Source organism: Haematobia irritans, chromosome 4 (assembly GCF_050003625.1).
Source record: "Haematobia irritans isolate KBUSLIRL chromosome 4, ASM5000362v1, whole genome shotgun sequence".
NCBI lineage: Eukaryota > Metazoa > Arthropoda > Insecta > Diptera > Muscidae > Haematobia > Haematobia irritans.
The window spans coordinates 121919217-121935305 of record NC_134400.1 but is presented as its reverse complement, the minus strand read 5'-3'; the positions used below and the strand labels follow the sequence as shown (position 1 = coordinate 121935305).

General features: G+C 33.7%; 1 protein-coding gene across 3 annotated transcripts in view; it reads right to left on the bottom strand.

Moving 5' to 3' along the window:
* LOC142234847 (protein alan shepard-like) overlaps positions 1–16089 on the bottom strand; it is a 726065-nt gene that overhangs the window by 349301 nt on the left and 360675 nt on the right. The window lies entirely within an intron of this gene.

Below are 16089 nucleotides of genomic sequence, written 5' to 3'. Positions count from 1 at the left end.
CACTGAAGAAATTCTAGTCGTGAGGCTATAGATTTCTTATCGTTAAAGTACGTAGAAGCTGTAGCGGGGAACAAGTATTTCACTGATATACATTTTCCTTCCTTTTCAAATAGTCGATAAAGTCGTTTTGTCCTCATACATAGAAACCTCTCAAACTTGGACACCCTGAAATCCGCATTTAAAAAAAAAAAAATATTGTCTTGAGGCCAAATACTTCATGTCCTTAAAATACAAATGCGAATTTGGCTTAGCTTAGAAGACGCATTTCTTTGATATAAAGTTATTTATTCCTTGTTCTTTGGAGCCACCGTGGTGCAATGGTTAGCATGAACGCCTTGCAGACACAAGGTCTTGGGTTCGATTCCTGCTTCGACCGAACACCAAAAAGTTTTTCAGCGGTGGATTATCCCACCTCAGTAATGCTGGTGACATTTCTGAGGGTTTCAAAGCTTCTCTAAGTGGTTTCACTGGAATGTGGAACGCCGTTCGGACTCGGCTATAAAAAGGAGGTCCCTTGCCATCAGTGTTGCCAATTTGGTGCTTTTAGCACCAAACTTAGTGCTTTTTGATTTCTAAAAAGCACCAAATTGCCTTTTTGGTGCCTTTTCAAAAAAAAGCACCAACTTGGTGCTTTCTGGCATTTTCATTTAGTGCTTTTGGTGCTTTTTATACCCTCCACCATAGGATGGGGGTATATTAACTTTGTCATTCCGTTTGTAACACATCGAAATATTGCTCTAAGACCCCATAAAGTATATATATTCTGGGTCGTGGTGAAATTCTGAGTCGATCTGAGCATGTCCGTCCGTCCGTCCGTCTGTTGAAATCACGCTAACTTCCGAACGAAACAAGCTATCGACATGAAACTTGGCACAAGTAGTTGTTATTGATGTAGGTCGGATGGTATTGCAAATGGGCCATATCGGTCCACTTTTACGTATAGCCCCCATATAAACGGACCCCCAAATTTGGCTTGCGATTGCTCTAAGAGAGGCAAATTTCATCCGATCCGGCTGAAATTTGGTATATGATGTAAGTATATGGTCTCTAACAACCATGCAAAAATTGGTCTATATCGGTCTACTTTTACGTATAGGCCCCATATAAACGGACCCCCAAATTTGGCTTGCGATTGCTCTAAGAGAAGCAAATTTCATCCGATCCGGCTGAAATTTGGTACATGGTATTAGTATATGGTCTCTAACAATCATGCAAAAATTGGTCCACATCGGTCCATAATCATATATAGCTCCCATATAAACCGATCCCCAGATTTGGCTTGCGGAGCCTCTAAGAGAATCAAATTTCATCCGATCCGGCTGAAATTTATATATATTGCCTCTAACAACCATGCCAATATTGGTCCATATCGGTCCATAATTATATATAGCCCCCATATAAGCCGATCCCCAGATTTGACCTCCGGAGGCTCTTAGAGGAGCAAAATTCATCCGATCCGGTTGAAATTGGGTACGTGGTGTTAATATATGACCTCAAACACCCATGCAAAAATTGGTCGACATCGGTCCATAATTATATATAGCCCCCATATAAACCGATCCCTAGATTTGACCTCCGGAGTCCCTTAGAAGAGCAAAATTCATCCGATTCGGTTGAAATTTGCAACGTGGTATTAGTATAAGGCCGCTAATAATCATGCCAAAATTGGTCCATATCGGTCTAGAGTTATATATAGGCGATCCCCAATCCCACAAAAATTGGTCCTTATCGGTTCATAATCATGGTTGCCGCGTGAGCCAAAAATAATCTACCAAATTTTAGTTTCTACGCAATTCATGGTGGAGGGTACATAAGCTTCGGCCAGGCCGAACTTTCGGCCGTATATACTTGTTTTATTTTGAACAGTATTAAGTTTAATTGATACAAAAATTTTGATTAGACTTTCAAGAGCCGAAAAAACTCAAATTTATTGCCAAATATAGAATTTGATTGTTATGAAGTTGGTATTGATTATTTTTTAATTAATATTGTTATTTAGGGTATTCTGTAGGAAAGTCGAGCGATTTTTGAATTTGGTAAATATGTCATTAAAAACGTTTGTATTAGATTCAGAAAAGCACGCACAACTGAAATAAGCAATAGACTCCTTCCGTATATTAATATTTTGAAAGTTGAAAAACATCACTGATCAAAATGAATTGGACGAAAGCATTAAAACTGATCAAAGTGTATACTTGAATAGCGGTTCATAATGGTGAGTACTAAGTTCGATTTTTGCCGCTAATGTGAAAACTATATCAGTAAACAAGGCATAAAATTATGCATATTTGCTGGAAATTTTATTAGAACTTGATGGGGAATAGCCAAAAGCAAATTTTCACAAAGTTTGTATTCCTTAAAATGAATTACTTAAGAACAGCAATTATGAAAAATGGTAATTTTAGCAGCTAAACTTGATCTTAATACCCACGTTAACTTCTTAAAATTCAATTCACAAAGTTTTTTTTTTTTTTTTTTTTTTTTTTTTTTTTTTTTTTTTAGTAGAGCGTTTAATTTTCGATTTTGTGGTGGAAGGTGGTTTGTTAGAATTTATAATATATTTTTGGTGCTTTTTGGCCTTGGGGAGTTGGCAACACTGCTTGCCATTGAGCTTAACATGGAATCGGACAACACTCAGTGATAAGAGAGAAGTTCACCAATCTGGTATCACAATGGACTGAATAGTCTAAGTGAGCCTAGTACATCGGGCTGCCACCTAACCTATTCCTTGTGTAAAAATCGAAAAACTTTTCAATGAAATCGTTTATTGGTTTTTTATATGATTTTGGTCGACCTTTTGTTAGAATAATAAATTCATGTTTTTCAAGCTCGAGGCCTTTTTTTTAATATTTTATTTATTTTTCCCAATATTTCGCGCTTCCTCAGGGGTCTACAATAGATTTATAGAAATTTCATAAATATCACAGTATTAAACATTTTTTAATTTAAATAAGTCTAAATATTAATTACTTTTAGTTAATAATTTAAAATAGTATTATAAAATAATATAATTATACAAAAATCGGACAGACATATCTTAATCACATTTTACAAGTACCAGGTGAACAGAAAATTAAAAACAGCAACACAATCAATGACTTACATGTATAGTATCTACAACACAAAAATACTTAAAGCTACTGTAGATTCACTACAAACGTCAGCTGTCTGTATTGCACTGAGTTGTTTTTACTATTGCACGATGATCACTACTGTGTATTTGTTGTTTCCTTTTCCGAAGCAAATGCCTGTAACAGTGAGCGACGTTTTCTGTATCAACTTTGTAGTTCATTTGTTTGCTTGCAGGTACATTGTTTATATGTAGGGTTTCTAATGTAAACCTTTTGTTGTAATTGTTCTCTCTTTCTAATATTCTTACGTCGTCAAAGTTTGGGTTATGATTGTTTCTCGTACAGTGGTCCGCTAGCGCAGTTTTTGTGGTGTTCGAGTTGGTTCGATTTATGTCCTGAAATAGACTTTTTCACATTTTCCTTATTATTTCCTCCGCACGGTATTTCGTAAATCGTATTGTGTTTTTCCATAGTGGGGATCTTGCTTTTCATGTTGGAAAATAATTTTTTAACAGTATTGTTTGACTTGTGTGCTAAAGTGCATTATCCTTTTTCAAAGATTGCGGAGTTTGTAATTCGTTCGGATAATTTGTTGACATATACCGGTGACTTGTATATTGTATAACCAGCGTGACTAACTATGGAATGCTGCCGCTTTTCTCTACTTCTACCGTGAATTTTATGCCATTTTGGAAGCCATTTAGTGTTGTCAAGATCTCCTCCTTACAGTTAAGTGATTCAACTTAAAAAGAGTTTCTTCACATGAAAGAATATTTTTTAGAATATTATATTTTTTGGATTTTGAATACAAAGTAAAAAAATAACATTTTGCTCTTGAAATATGTTTGAGGTGATCATATTTCTTCTCTGGGTGCACTTTCGTGAAGCATGTTATGGCTTTGTCGGCCATTTGAAGGTCGAACAAAAGGTAGCCAATTCGAACATGTGCTAACTGGTTCTAAAATTTCATGTTTTTTCCGATATTTTTTTACTATTCAGTAATAAAAAATATATAGTATTTTAATCTATTGAATTACATATCAGCAACCCTGTATAAGTATGGACCGATATGTAACAATTTTTGCAAGGTTGGTAGAAGACATAACATATACACCACATATCATTTTTGTACCCTAAACCAGGGTATAAAAATGTAAATAATAACTTTGATCTGCCAAAATATGTGCCTACCCGAAATATTGATTTTAGACCCCATAAAATATATACCGATCGACACAGAATCACATCATGAGTCGATCTAGCGCTTGGTGTCCGTCCGTCTGTTCATGTATTTGTTGTTCGCAGGATTCAGGTCGCAATTATTAACCGATTTTGATGAAATTTGGTACAGGGTCTTACTCAAATTTAGCAACAGGAAACCTTCTGTGGTATCAACCAAACCTGCCAAATATCATCTAAATCGGTTCAGATTTAGATATAGGTCCCATATATATGTATCGCCCGATTTTCATAAATCTGGCCATAAAACCATTATTTATTACCCGATCTTACTCAAATTTAGCAAAAGGTAACCTTCCGTAGTATCAACCAAACCTGCCAAATATCATCTAAATCGGTTCAGATTTAGCTCCCATAAATATGTATCGCCCGATTTTCAAAAATTTGCCCTAATAACTCTATTTTTACCAAAATAGCCTTATTTATTACCCCATCTTACTAAAATTTAGCACAAGATAGCCTTCTATTGCAACAATCAAACCTGCCAAATATTATCAAAATCGGTTCAGATTTAGATATAGCTCCCACATATATGTATTACACAATTTTGAAAAATTTGCCTCCAATAATCATATTTGTGACCATGGAGGCCTCATTTACTATCAGATCTTACTCAAATTTAGCACAAGGTAACCTTCTGTGGTATCAATCAAACTTGCCAAATATTATCCAAATTAGTTCAGATTTATATATAGTTCTCATATATATGCATCGCTCGATTTTCCCAAAATTTGCCATAATACTCTTGTTTATTAACCAACATTACTTAAATTTAAAATGTTGATGTATTTGGCCATACATGTAGCTTGTACATAAACGTATTGGCCGATTTGCACAAATTTGGATTTATTACTCAAAATAATTGAGCGATTTCCTCTTATAATAGAAGCAATATTAGTGGCATACACGCAAAGAAAAAAAACGTTTGGAAAACGTGTACCGAAAACGTTTTTCTTTTGTTAGAGTTTTTTGAATTGCTTCGAAAATTTTAAACTTTTATCACCAATAAAATTCGTTTGTCACAAAATTTATATTTTTTCAATAACAAAAGTTTTTTTTGAAACAACAACACAGTGCATTTCGTTTATATCAAACACTGTTCTTTTCTGACTTTACGTTGTAGCCAAGACTATTGCTGCTCCTGTGGCAGCTGCCTATACCGCACCCATTGCTCCTGTTGTTGCAAAATACGCTGCTGGTCCCTTGGCATACAGCGCCCCATTGACATATTCTGCACCATTGACCTATGCTGCAGCCGCTCACACTCCTCTTTTCCTGTAAACTAAATTGAAGGCTGACAAAAAGATTATTTGTATGAAAACAGCGATTTAATGAATAAAGATAATTTATTGAAGGATTTTGTTTAGTTTCCCTTTCAGTCTTATAAAGATTTTATGCATTTATTACTAACATAGAATCGTAGCAAGATGTAGCAAAGACTTAAATATGAAATACTTGGCTTATCTAACCTTAATAAGATCAAGATAGTCAAAAGTGAATCCATCATTTGTAGTATATAGATGAAGTCTATGTTAGACGCAGGATTTGATGAATCTTACTCCACAAATAGAGGTGTGGAAAAAGGTGTGTATCATTCAATGTTTTGGTATAGTCACCATATAGACCGATCTACTGATTTTCCTCAATTTTTATCCGATTTGTCAGAAATTGGAAACATGGTGGTATTTAAGATTCATAAACACCTTTGTCGGCTTTGATTTATATTGATCCATATTTGAATTCTTGCGCTTCTTGTCACCGAAATTTTCTTTTGTTAGAGTTTTTCTTTTGTTAGAGTTTTTTGAATTGCTTCCAAAATTTTAAACTTTTATCACCAAAAGAATTCGTTTGTTACGAAATTTTTATTTTTTCAATAAAAAAAAGTTATTTTTGAACCAACAACACAGTCCATTTCGTTTATATCAAACACTGTTCTTTTCTGACTTTAAGTCTTTAATAGGACACATTTTACAGTTCAAAATTTAATATACTACAATGTAATGTTGAACATTTTTTCGGAATCTTCCGAATATATCTGGAATATATGTTAAAAAAAACTTTGGTCGAAGCAGGGATCGAACCCACGACCCTTGGCATGCAAGTCGGACGTAGCAACCACTGCTCCACGGTGCCAAACTAAATGTTTGTTTCTGTTAAATAAACTTTGTTTATTCGGTTCGTGGGCGCCACAAGCTATGCTATACAAATATAACTTATATGGATATTTATCTATTGATGACCATAACAGGTACATAGCTCAGTGGTTAGTGTGTTGGCTTACAAAGTGCATGGTCCGCGGTTCGATTCTCCGTCCAGTCGAAAGGTAAAAAAAAAAATTTTAACATTTATAAAATCGTATAATTTCTTCTACATTGTTTATATTACAGAAAAAGGTGCAAAAAAACTAAAAACTTCGTGGAAGTGAGAAAGATGTGAGGGAAAATGCAATTAGCCAGAAAATTTTTTTTAGTTAGTCTTTATGAAATTGTTTTTACATCCTGGAAAAGAATAAACGTTTATCACAAAAAGTATATACTTTTCTTCCAAATACACTTCCTTTCAACGAAAAGCAAATGAGAAACGAACTTTGTTTGTCTAAAATTTCGTTTGGGAGGAAAGAATTATTTTTTTGCGTGTACATACTCTGTAGGTTCAGAATAAACTACGAGGGCGGTTCGGAAACTTCTTAGCCTATCAATGAAAGAGAATAGTTAGATTTTCAAAAATATTTTTATTTTTCAATATAATCTCCTGAAACTCCAATACACTTAGTCCAACACTTTTCTAGCAATTCTATCCCTTGATTAAAATAGTTTTCCTCAAGGCCTTCAAAATAGTGGTTTACAAATGTAATTGCATCTTCATTTGAGGTAAAACGCTCGTCAGCAAGGATTTTTTTTAGATTTGGGAACAAGTAAAAGTCACTGGGAGCTAAATCAGGAGAATAAGGTGGGTGGTCAAGCAACTCGTACTTTAATTCGTTGATTTTAGCCATTGTTAAAACACTCTTGTGCGCTGGTGCGTTGTCTTGATGAAACATTATTTTTTTGTGTTGTAAGCCAGAACGTTTTTCTCGAATTTGTACATTTAATTGTCCAAAAGATTGCAATAGTACTCTGAATTTATTTTTTTACCCTTTTGCAGATAGTCAATCAATAAAATACCTTTGAAGTCCCAAAAAACCGTTGCCATAACCTTACCAGCCGATTGAATTGTTTTTGCCGTCTTCGGGGGCACTTCCTCCAGCTTCAGTCCATTGTTTGGATTGTTCTTTTGTCTCTGGAGTATAGTGGTGGATCCATGTTTCATCAACAGTTATGAAACGACGCTTAAAATCCATTTTATTTCGCTTAAAACGATCTAAACAAGCTTGAGAAATGTTCATTCTTATTTTATTCAGAGAGCGACAGAGAGAGAGAGAGAGAGTATAGAGAAGGAAATAGAGATGGAAACCGGGAGGGTTGACGAAAGATATCAACCAGGGCTGTCAATAAAATTTCAAGAAAAATCGTCGCTTTTTTAGAAAAATATCGTCATAATCGGCACTTGTATTTGGAAAAAATTTATTTATTGGAAAAAATCGGCAATACCAATAATATTAAAACAAAACCTATTTTTGCTTATTTACATATATTTGTTTTTACAAAATTATTTATTTCATATTAAGAACAGAACATTAATATACACAACTATGCATTTGAACAACAAACGCATAATAATTTCAGTTTTATAAAAAAAAGCATTTTTATGCAATGCAGTTCAAAAAATAATATAAAAAATATTTTTTTACTAATTCTGTAAGGTTTTTATATCACTCTGTAGTACAAACTATACCCGCACCAAATCATAGATATATATGTGTCGTCCGATTGTCCCAAAATGAACCGTAATATCCTTATTTAAAACCCGTTCTTATTCAAAGTTGGAACAATGTAGTATTCCATAATATCAATAAGTAACTTTTTTTTTGGAAATAATATCTTAACAAAATTTTCTATAGAAATCAAATTTTGCCAAAATTTTCTTATAAATAAAATTTTGCTAGAATGTTCTGTAGAAATAAAAATTCTATAGATATAAAGTTTAGAGAAAGTTTTCTATAGAAATAAAATTTTCACAAAATTTTCTATAGAAATAAAATTTTCACAAAATTTTCTTTAGAAATAAAATTTTGCAAGAATTCACTTTAGAAATAAACTTGCCTAAAATTTTCTATAGAAATAACTTTTTGCAAGAATTTTGAGAAAGTTTTCTAAGGAAATGAAATTTTGACAAAATTTTCTATAGAAGTAAAATTTTGAAAAAATTTTCTATAGAAATAAAATTTTGACAAAATTTTCTAGACAAATAATATTTTCACAAAATTTTCTATAGAAATAAAATTTTGATGAAATCTTCTATAGAAATAAAATGTTGGCAAAATTTTTTATAGAAATAAAATTCTGTAGATATAAAATTTTGACAAAATTTACTATCGAAATAAAATTTTGATAAAATTTGCTATCAAAATAAAATTTTCTTGACAAATAATATTTTCACAAAATTTTCTATAGAAATAAAATTTTCTTGACAAATAATATTTTCACAAAATAAATTTTGACGAAATTTTCTATAGAAATAAAATGTTGACAAAATTTTTTATAGAAATAAAATTTTGACAAAATTTTGTATAGAACTAAAATTTTGACAAAATTGTCAATAGATATAAAATTTTGGCAAAATTTTCTATAAATTCAATATTAAACATTTCTTTCGAATAAAACAACATTCTTTTTATACCACGCACAAAATTTGATCAATAACTTCAAAATAAAATTTCTTTAAATTTGGTAGATTTTTGGTATAATTTTCTTAAAATTTTGGTGGATTTATGTTTGGCACGAGTGGCAACCGTGATACCAATACTATAGGTGTAAAATTAAATATAGCTCCGAAATGTAAAAAGTCCCTAGAAAAAATTCTCTGACCACTGTCCAATGTATTTCTCTTTTGCTGGTTCTAAACGTGTTGAACGGAGCTAATATCGTCATTTTTTGGCAAAATCGGAAAATCGACATTTGCAATTGTTTGAGGCAAAAAACGTCAAAAAAGTCAATAAATCGGCAAAATTGGCAGCCTTGATATCAACATAACACAGCGAGAGAATCAAAAGAGAGCAATTTCTGTGAAACCGCTTGTATATTGATAAGGTCAAAAATTTGATAAGCTTAGGTTTAAATATTATTTAATTTGAATATAAGAATGAGTATTCGGAGTAGAGAATAGACATTCGGAACCAAGAGAATAAACATTTGAAAAAAAAAAAAAAAAAAAACAGCATGTGTTTTCGCCTTGAGAGCAGCATTTTATGTACGTGTGGACATGTGTTTTGTTTATCATTTTGGCATTAGGGCACATTTTTTTCTTGGTTTGTTAAAAGAAATCGGAATGTACGAGGAGTAAGTCAAAATATTCAGGGAAAGGCAATTAAAAAAGAAACGGTGGAGTTGGGACAGTAAAATGAAAAAAGGCTCCCCTTTATTCATAAGTAGTCCAAGAGGACTTGACGGACACCTTCAAATATAAAAGCGTGCAGTAGGTTCGAGTTTTGCAGCTAAAACAATTTAAAAAGTTTATTTTCTTAAAAATGAATTACTATTTAAAGAAAAGTAAAAGGCAAAACAGGGTCATTTTAGAGCGATATTGCCAACTTAATACCGGCCTTAAAGGTAAAAATGAAATTAAGTACAAAACACGATAAGTTATAAATGCATTTAAAATTGTGTTAAATGGCAGTAAAAAACTGTTCACGCCAAAATAAATTTATGTGTATATTATAAAATTATTTATGTACGTTTATACTCGACTCCACGTTCTTCTTTTGTTAGAGTTTTTGAATTCCTTCCAAAATTTCAAACTTTTATACCAAAAACAGTTTTTTATTACAAAAGTGTTATTTTTGAAATAAAAAAATAATATTTTATCCAAAAGCTCAGTCCATTTCGTTTATATCAAGCACTGTTTTCTGACTGTAAATCTTTAATAACCCACATTTCGAAGTTTCATTATAAAAATTTAATACAGTAATCCCTCGATTTACGTCGTCTCGGTTTACGTTCTTTCGATTTACGTCGTCAAATTTTTTGTTCCATAAAACTTCGATTTACGTCGCCGTTCGATTTAGGTCGTCAATTTTTTTGCCCACTGTATCAGAAACGCCTTCCATAAGTAACATAAGTATCAACGATGATGACATCGAAACATTTTTTTCTTACTGAATTACCTTTATTTTTGAAGTTTTTTATTATGTGCGTGTACATACATACATAAATGGATTAGGTGTAAGTATGAGCAATTTTTAATTCGGTTTACGTCGTTTCGATTAACGTCGTCAAATTCCGGAACCAATCACGACATAAATCGAGGGATTACTGTATAGTATAAATATAAATGTGTAAATTAAAAAAAAATGGTGTTCGGTCGGAGCAGGGATTGAACCCACGACCCTTTGCATGCAAGGCGAACATGCTAACCATTGCTCCACGTAGCCAACAAATGTATGTTTCTGTTAAATAATGTTATGTTTGCATGGGCTCGTGGGCGCTGCAAACTATGCTATATAAATATAACTTATAACTATACTTGTCTATTGATGACCACAACAGCTACGTAGCCCAGTGAATAGTGCGTTGGCTTACAAACTGTATGGTCCTCGGTTCGATTATCCGTCCAGGCGAAAGGAAAAATTTTTAAAAAATTTTAAAATTTAATAATTTCTTCAATATTATTTGTATTACAGAAAAAGGTGCCAAGAACTAAAAAATTTCGTGGAAGTGAAAATTATGTGAGGGAATGAGCACAATCTTCTTTGGGGAAAATTTTTCCAAGCATATAATATTTTTGGGCTCAAAATACTTCCAAACATATAATATGTTCACATAAAACAAACATATTAATGTTTTGGCAGTATCCAATAATATATATGCTTCCTGCAAAATATGTTTGGAACATATGTTAGAGAAGCGATTTTTTTTGGGGGGTGTGGAAATGCGGGTTATCTCCCAATCCTATACCACTCATGCCCCACAAGCAATGTTTACTAATTCAGTAGGGGTGGTTTGGGGTATAATAGAGTGGGCCCCGCCTGACTTTCTACTTTACTCACTTGTTCAAATTTGAATCGGACTCAGCAAATACTCTGATTACCCGGTAATCTTGTAGGTAAACCTAATCAAAAAGAAATAACCGCTTATAAATTGAAATCGCTTCGGATTATCGAGTATATTTATAATCGGGTCAGAGACCAATATTTCTGTGCGTTAGTTCGTTGACAAAGTTAATATTCCCCCTTCCTAACATAAAGTACGCAAAATTTAAAATTTAAAAGTGAGTTGCGTCTTAAATGTACACCCTCAAAAAAAAAAATCGCTCCTGTAACATATGCCCCAAACACATTTTGCTTCAAGCATATATATTTTCAGGATTGGTCCAAACAAAATATTGTTTGTATTGTTAAAACATATTATGTTTCACCTCAGGCATACACTGGTAGAAAAAAATTATAATGAAATTGTCTTTGTGTGGATATATTTTTAAGTCGTCAATTCGTTACTTCCATTATTTCACTTGCAGGATACTCTCTAGGTCTCTCCTTCTAAACACATATATGTTTATAGGCTATTTCTAAATTAATATATGTTTGCATCCAAGCATATTATATTTACAAAATTTTTAAGTCCCAAACAAAATATGTTCTAACATATTAACATATATGCCCCAAACATGTTATGCTAGTTTATGAACATTATATGTTTGCACTTAAAAATATTGTGTTAAAAAAATTTGAGTTCCAAACATATAATTTTTACACCCAAACATAGGAGAAACAGTCTTTTTCGTCCGTGTAGGCTCAGTGCAAGTTGTTGCTGCGATGGTCCAAAATCAATACTAAAATCTTTAGTTGAAAAATAAAATTTTGGAAACGTTGTAGCGGTATCCTTTTCTATTTTCCCGAATTTATTTTATGCCCACAAAATTATGTGAGTGAATGAGCACAATCTTCTTTGGGGAAAATTCTTCCAAGCATATAATATTTTTGGGCTCAAAATGCTTCCAAACATATAATATGTTCACATAGAACAAACATATTAATGTTTCGGCAGTATCCAAAATTCAATACTAGAATCTTTAGTGGAAAAATAAAGTTTTTGGAAACGTTGTAGCGGTTTCCTTTTCTATTTTCTTTTACGCCCACAAAATTACCTTCAAACTAATACCCAAAATCAGAAAACAATCATGTGGAAAAATTACGGTAATTCTCTTTAAACTCCTCCTTTTCCTTTATATACAAATGTCCAGTGACAATCAATGTTCATGGAGCATCAAACCATGGAGATGGGGTTGTTAATTGGCTCATCCAAATGGTGAGGTCAAGAAGTTAGCACATAAACGACAGACTTTTACTCAACTTAAATGGATAACCAATTAAATGAAATTGCTATGTTTTCAATACGAAAGCTAAATAAAGGAGATGGTAATGTCATGAACAGCGCAAAAACATCCAAGGCGATGGACACTGAAGGAACTTCAATGGCAATGTTAAAGCATGTGGCAAATACTTGGTACTGATACTGAGAACTTGACCAGACTCTTAAATTTGGATACTTGAACGTACTCCTAAATTTGTCTATGTACTCACTGATTATACGTAAATTCCACTACTGAAGCCAAGCAAAGACTCCACTACTGAAATCGTTCAGATAGGCCTCCTTTCTCTCGTCAATAGCCAAGATACCTGTGGCACTTCTCCGCACCAGTTTTGCTGAGAACCTTCCAGCTGCCAATCTGAACGCAGATTCTGTAAAGTTCATGGAACAATAAGCATTCATAAACATCAAAGCATTCATAAACAGAGAAAACAGATATATTCGTCACTGTTCAACCCCTACCCCTGATATGTATTTTACAGACTTATTTCAGTGACAGTTAATTTTATTGTTTACAAAAGCATTTTGATCTATTGCAGTAAGAAATAAAGTTATTCGTGATGGAATTCAAGCGTAATTGCTCTATATTTGCCTGAAAAACCACAAGTGGCTATCGTTAGAACCCGTGTAAATGTGAATAAATCTTGTTTCATCTTTCTACCATTGCTCGTTATCGCGATACTGGTATCGCGTCCAAAAAGTGGGCAAAAAAACCAAGGCCAGACTTGATCGAAATCCTCGCCGCTTTGGAAGAGAACTTTCTAGTGGGCTAAACATATAGTGAGAACAGATGCAACATATATTGAAAAATGATTTTGGACTAAAGCCATTGGAGTTCTAAAAAGTGCAAAAGCTCAACGATGCACAATAAATCTTAGAATGGAAAGAACAAGGGGTTGCTTCGCTTCAACGAAAATGGTCAGTTACCGTATTTGGTTTCCACTGATAAAAGTACAGTTCAATTTGAGCAGTTTGTGAACATACAAAACGATCGGGTTTACTTACCAAAGGGGTCAGCTGAAAATTCGATTGACTACCAGCATTCAAACGCAGCCGATCTCTCATCGATCGTATCCATCGACCGCGCGTTAAAATAAATGCCGACTATTATCCGGAAAATATCGAGAGACCGTACTGATGCAATAGACCGACAAAGATTTTGAACTTTCTAACAGGACTCCACACCATCGCACTATGCACGCGTTATTTCTACCGCTCAATGTGGGTGAACATTGTGCGGTAGAAATGATAGGTTGGCATTAAAATATACCTTCACCGGTAATGGGCCAAAACACCGCAGAACCACTTTCGTACAGCGTGTGATGGTGTAGGCCGCCGTAACAGCCGATGATCGCTTCTCGCTCGTATTCATTGATCGTGGGTCAAAATAAATGCGGACTATTATCGTACAAATGTCCTAGAGGCAGTACTGAAGCCCTAGACGGACAAACATTTCGGACTTTCTAAAAGGACTCAGCACGCATGAACTAGGAATGGCATAAAAAGAAGGTTGCTCGGTTCATTTTCTACCGCACAATGGCCACCAAAATCACAGGATCTCAATCTGTGTTGTGTATTGCGCCTGGGAAGTGCCGATCATCTGAAGTCGCGCTTCACCGAGAATCCGTCAACCAGGAATGGCTTAAAAATAAGGTTCCTCGCTTTATTTCTACCGCATAATGGCCAGCAAAGTCTCAAGATATCAATCCGTTGGACTTTGGCACTAAAATATACCAAACGCGCTTCACCGGAAATGGGCCAAAACACCGTAGAGCCACTTTCGTACAGCGTGTAATGGCTTTGTCGGCCGTTTGAAGGCATATTTCGTGTCAATGATAGCCAAATCGAATAAATCTATAATGATCTAAAATTTGAAATTTTTCCCGAGATTTCACTGAAAAAAAAGCATGCCCGGTTCCAAAGATTTTGTCTTTACTTTAACAATTTTGGTATTGATTCCGAGCCAAAGAAGCGGAGAATACAAGTAAGGAGACTTTTAAGACACAATTCTCTTTTAAATATGGGTTTTGTGTCCTTGCTTCTAGGAAGCAAATTTTAATTTTTCGCTTTTTCAGCTTTTCTTCTTCATATTTTATCAAAGTCCTTTAAAAACTAGTTAACGGCAACTTTATTTTCAAAATTAAGACTCGACTTCCAGTAGTAATTATGCTATGTTTCAAGTAAAAAACGTCTTTAAAATAAAGTGTTGAAAAACATGTCCTATTTTTGAACGATTTTTTGCTTTGTAGTCAAGATGCAAAAGACAACAAATTTAAAGACGATTTCGTTAAATTTAAAGAATTTTTCTGAATTATTAAAGTCAAGTTGACCTTAGCCCAAAAAATTTTTCTTTCATGTTATGATACCAATTTTTAAGTCAAATCACTTAATTATAAGGACAATACGACTTCATTGAAAAGTTTATAGACTTTTGGACAAGGAAAAAAACTTTATATTAGAGAAATGCGTCTTCTATGCTAAGCAAAATTTGCATTCGTATTTTAAGGTCATGAAATCTTTGGCCTAACGACAATATTTTTTTCAGTGTTGTTTATATTTGAACAATAAAATTAAACAAAAACTATATTGGCGTCATACCAGGCAGATCTGAAGATGATTAATTAGGGCACTGTTGGCCCGACACTGCACAGTGGTCGGTGCTATATGGAATTAGCGGCCAAAAATACTTCCAGTATAGGTATCATCGTGCAACTTCGGTCACGGCTTTATAATTACGTCACGACTATTTAATGATAAAATGGGATTGATTGATGACGTTTTGGTATATCCCCCCATATAGACCGATCTCCCGATTTTACTTCTTGGGCTTCTAGAAACTGTATTTTCTATCCGATTTGGCTGAAAATTGAAATCTAAAGGTATTTTAGGACAAAAAGTAGGTGAGCTGAAAATGGTGTGTATTGGTCCATGTTTTGGTATAGCCCCCATATAGACCGATCTCCCAATTTTACTTCTTGGGCTTCTAGGAACCATAGTTGCTATCCGATTTCTCTGAAATTGGAAATCTAGAGGTATTTTAGGACCACAAATAGGAGTGCCGAAAATGGCGTCTAGCGGTCCATGTGTTTATATAGCCCACATATAGACCGATATCCCGATTTTACTTCTTGGGCTTCTAGAAACCGTATTTGCTATCCGATTTGCCTTAAACTTCAAATACAGTGGTATTTTAGGACCACAAATAGGTGTGAAGAAAATGATGGTAATAGGTTCATGTGTTGGTATAGTCCCCATATATACCGATCTTCCGATTTTATTTTTTGGGCTTCTAGAAAACGTACTTTCTATCCGAT